This window comes from Phyllopteryx taeniolatus, chromosome 19, assembly GCF_024500385.1.
Source record: "Phyllopteryx taeniolatus isolate TA_2022b chromosome 19, UOR_Ptae_1.2, whole genome shotgun sequence".
Taxonomy (NCBI): Eukaryota; Metazoa; Chordata; class Actinopteri; order Syngnathiformes; family Syngnathidae; genus Phyllopteryx; species Phyllopteryx taeniolatus.
Window position 1 is genome coordinate 2,727,598 of NC_084520.1, and position 4,767 is coordinate 2,732,364.

Below are 4,767 nucleotides of genomic sequence, written 5' to 3' on the forward strand. Positions count from 1 at the left end.
TGAAAAGCGTTTTTAAGCAATAAAAAACTGCAAATGTGTGTAAAACTCCAACCAAAGCTTTGGGATTCAAAAAACTGCCTGTAACTAGTGTAAAGGTGAGAGTTCTACTCTAAATAGCCAGAGATTTTACTGGGAAAGCATCCTTTGTGAAGTTATTGGTCAAAATAGAAAACGTGTACAGCAGGCGCTGAAAAGCGTTTTTAAGCAATAAAAAACTGCAAATGTGTGTAAAACTCCAACCAAAGCTTTGGGATTCAAAAAACTGCCTGTAACTAGTGTAAAGGTGAGAGTTCTACTCTAAATAGCCAGAGATTTTACTGGGAAAGCATCCTTTGTGAAGTTATTGGTCAAAATAGAAAACGTGTACAGCAGGCGCTGAAAAGCGTTTTTAAGCAATAAAAAACTGCAAATGTGTGTAAAACTCCAACCAAAGCTTTGGGATTCAAAAAACTGCCTGTAACTAGTGTAAAGGTGAGAGTTCTACTCTAAATAGCCAGAGATTTTACTGGGAAAGCATCCTTTGTGAAGTTATTGGTCAAAATAGAAAACGTGTACAGCAGGCGCTGAAAAGCGTTTTTAAGCAATAAAAAACTGCAAATGTGTGTAAAACTCCAACCAAAGCTTTGGGATTCAAAAAACTGCCTGTAACTAGTGTAAAGGTGAGAGTTCTACTCTAAATAGCCAGAGATTTTACTGGGAAAGCATCCTTTGTGAAGTTATTGGTCAAAATAGAAAACGTGTACAGCAGGCGCTGAAAAGCGTTTTTAAGCAATAAAAAACTGCAAATGTGTGTAAAACTCCAACCAAAGCTTTGGGATTCAAAAAACTGCCTGTAACTAGTGTAAAGGTGAGAGTTCTACTCTAAATAGCCAGAGATTTTACTGGGAAAGCATCCTTTGTGAAGTTATTGGTCAAAATAGAAAACGTGTACAGCAGGCGCTGAAAAGCGTTTTTAAGCAATAAAAAACTGCAAATGTGTGTAAAACTCCAACCAAAGCTTTGGGATTCAAAAAACTGCCTGTAACTAGTATAAAGGTGAGAGTTCTACTCTAAATAGCCAGAGATTTTACTGGGAAAGCATCCTTTGTGAAGTTATTGGTCAAAATAGAAAACGTGTACAGCAGGCGCTGAAAAGCGTTTTTAAGCAATAAAAAACTGCAAATGTGTGTAAAACTCCAACCAAAGCTTTGGGATTCAAAAAACTGCCTGTAACTAGTATAAAGGTGAGAGTTCTACTCTAAATAGCCAGAGATTTTACTGGGAAAGCATCCTTTGTGAAGTTATTGGTCAAAATAGAAAACGTGTACAGCAGGCGCTGAAAAGCGTTTTTAAGCAATAAAAAACTGCAAATGTGTGTAAAACTCCAACCAAAGCTTTGGGATTCAAAAAACTGCCTGTAACTAGTATAAAGGTGAGAGTTCTACTCTAAATAGCCAGAGATTTTACTGGGAAAGCATCCTTTGTGAAGTTATTGGTCAAAATAGAAAACGTGTACAGCAGGCGCTGAAAAGCGTTTTTAAGCAATAAAAAACTGCAAATGTGTGTAAAACTCCAACCAAAGCTTTGGGATTCAAAAAACTGCCTGTAACTAGTATAAAGGTGAGAGTTCTACTCTAAATAGCCAGAGATTTTACTGGGAAAGCATCCTTTGTGAAGTTATTGGTCAAAATAGAAAACGTGTACAGCAGGCGCTGAAAAGCGTTTTTAAGCAATAAAAAACTGCAAATGTGTGTAAAACTCCAACCAAAGCTTTGGGATTCAAAAAACTGCCTGTAACTAGTGTAAAGGTGAGAGTTCTACTCTAAATAGCCAGAGATTTTACTGGGAAAGTATACTTTTTTGAAGTTATTGGTCAAAATAGAAAACGTGTACAGCAGGCGCTGAAAAGCGTTTTTAAGCAATAAAAAACTGCAAATGTGTGTAAAACTCCAACCAAAGCTTTGGGATTCAAAAAACTGCCTGTATCTAGTGTAAAGGTGAGAGTTCTACTCTAAATAGCCAGAGATTTTACTGGGAAAGCATCCTTTGTGAAGTTATTGGTCAAAATAGAAAACGTGTACAGCAGGCGCTGAAAAGCGTTTTTAAGCAATAAAAAACTGCAAATGTGTGTAAAACTCCAACCAAAGCTTTGGGATTCAAAAAACTGCCTGTAACTAGTATAAAGGTGAGAGTTCTACTCTAAATAGCCAGAGATTTTACTGGGAAAGCATCCTTTGTGAAGTTATTGGTCAAAATAGAAAACGTGTACAGCAGGCGCTGAAAAGCGTTTTTAAGCAATAAAAAACTGCAAATGTGTGTAAAACTCCAACCAAAGCTTTGGGATTCAAAAAACTGCCTGTAACTAGTGTAAAGGTGAGAGTTCTACTCTAAATAGCCAGAGATTTTACTGGGAAAGCATCCTTTGTGAAGTTATTGGTCAAAATAGAAAACGTGTACAGCAGGCGCTGAAAAGCGTTTTTAAGCAATAAAAAACTGCAAATGTGTGTAAAACTCCAACCAAAGCTTTGGGATTCAAAAAACTGCCTGTAACTAGTGTAAAGGTGAGAGTTCTACTCTAAATAGCCAGAGATTTTACTGGGAAAGCATCCTTTGTGAAGTTATTGGTCAAAATAGAAAACGTGTACAGCAGGCGCTGAAAAGCGTTTTTAAGCAATAAAAAACTGCAAATGTGTGTAAAACTCCAACCAAAGCTTTGGGATTCAAAAAACTGCCTGTAACTAGTGTAAAGGTGAGAGTTCTACTCTAAATAGCCAGAGATTTTACTGGGAAAGCATCCTTTGTGAAGTTATTGGTCAAAATAGAAAACGTGTACAGCAGGCGCTGAAAAGCGTTTTTAAGCAATAAAAAACTGCAAATGTGTGTAAAACTCCAACCAAAGCTTTGGGATTCAAAAAACTGCCTGTAACTAGTGTAAAGGTGAGAGTTCTACTCTAAATAGCCAGAGATTTTACTGGGAAAGCATCCTTTGTGAAGTTATTGGTCAAAATAGAAAACGTGTACAGCAGGCGCTGAAAAGCGTTTTTAAGCAATAAAAAACTGCAAATGTGTGTAAAACTCCAACCAAAGCTTTGGGATTCAAAAAACTGCCTGTAACTAGTGTAAAGGTGAGAGTTCTACTCTAAATAGCCAGAGATTTTACTGGGAAAGCATCCTTTGTGAAGTTATTGGTCAAAATAGAAAACGTGTACAGCAGGCGCTGAAAAGCGTTTTTAAGCAATAAAAAACTGCAAATGTGTGTAAAACTCCAACCAAAGCTTTGGGATTCAAAAAACTGCCTGTAACTAGTGTAAAGGTGAGAGTTCTACTCTAAATAGCCAGAGATTTTACTGGGAAAGCATCCTTTGTGAAGTTATTGGTCAAAATAGAAAACGTGTACAGCAGGCGCTGAAAAGCGTTTTTAAGCAATAAAAAACTGCAAATGTGTGTAAAACTCCAACCAAAGCTTTGGGATTCAAAAAACTGCCTGTAACTAGTATAAAGGTGAGAGTTCTACTCTAAATAGCCAGAGATTTTACTGGGAAAGCATCCTTTGTGAAGTTATTGGTCAAAATAGAAAACGTGTACAGCAGGCGCTGAAAAGCGTTTTTAAGCAATAAAAAACTGCAAATGTGTGTAAAACTCCAACCAAAGCTTTGGGATTCAAAAAACTGCCTGTAACTAGTGTAAAGGTGAGAGTTCTACTCTAAATAGCCAGAGATTTTACTGGGAAAGCATCCTTTGTGAAGTTATTGGTCAAAATAGAAAACGTGTACAGCAGGCGCTGAAAAGCGTTTTTAAGCAATAAAAAACTGCAAATGTGTGTAAAACTCCAACCAAAGCTTTGGGATTCAAAAAACTGCCTGTAACTAGTGTAAAGGTGAGAGTTCTACTCTAAATAGCCAGAGATTTTACTGGGAAAGCATCCTTTGTGAAGTTATTGGTCAAAATAGAAAACGTGTACAGCAGGCGCTGAAAAGCGTTTTTAAGCAATAAAAAACTGCAAATGTGTGTAAAACTCCAACCAAAGCTTTGGGATTCAAAAAACTGCCTGTAACTAGTGTAAAGGTGAGAGTTCTACTCTAAATAGCCAGAGATTTTACTGGGAAAGCATCCTTTGTGAAGTTATTGGTCAAAATAGAAAACGTGTACAGCAGGCGCTGAAAAGCGTTTTTAAGCAATAAAAAACTGCAAATGTGTGTAAAACTCCAACCAAAGCTTTGGGATTCAAAAAACTGCCTGTAACTAGTGTAAAGGTGAGAGTTCTACTCTAAATAGCCAGAGATTTTACTGGGAAAGCATCCTTTGTGAAGTTATTGGTCAAAATAGAAAACGTGTACAGCAGGCGCTGAAAAGCGTTTTTAAGCAATAAAAAACTGCAAATGTGTGTAAAACTCCAACCAAAGCTTTGGGATTCAAAAAACTGCCTGTAACTAGTGTAAAGGTGAGAGTTCTACTCTAAATAGCCAGAGATTTTACTGGGAAAGCATCCTTTGTGAAGTTATTGGTCAAAATAGAAAACGTGTACAGCAGGCGCTGGAAAAGCGTTTTTAAGCAATAAAAAACTGCAAATGTGTGTAAAACTCCAACCAAAGCTTTGGGATTCAAAAAACTGCCTGTAACTAGTGTAAAGGTGAGAGTTCTACTCTAAATAGCCAGAGATTTTACTGGGAAAGCATCCTTTGTGAAGTTATTGGTCAAAATAGAAAACGTGTACAGCAGGCGCTGAAAAGCGTTTTTTAAGCAATAAAAAACTGCAAATGTGTGTAAAACTCCAACCAAAGCTTTGGG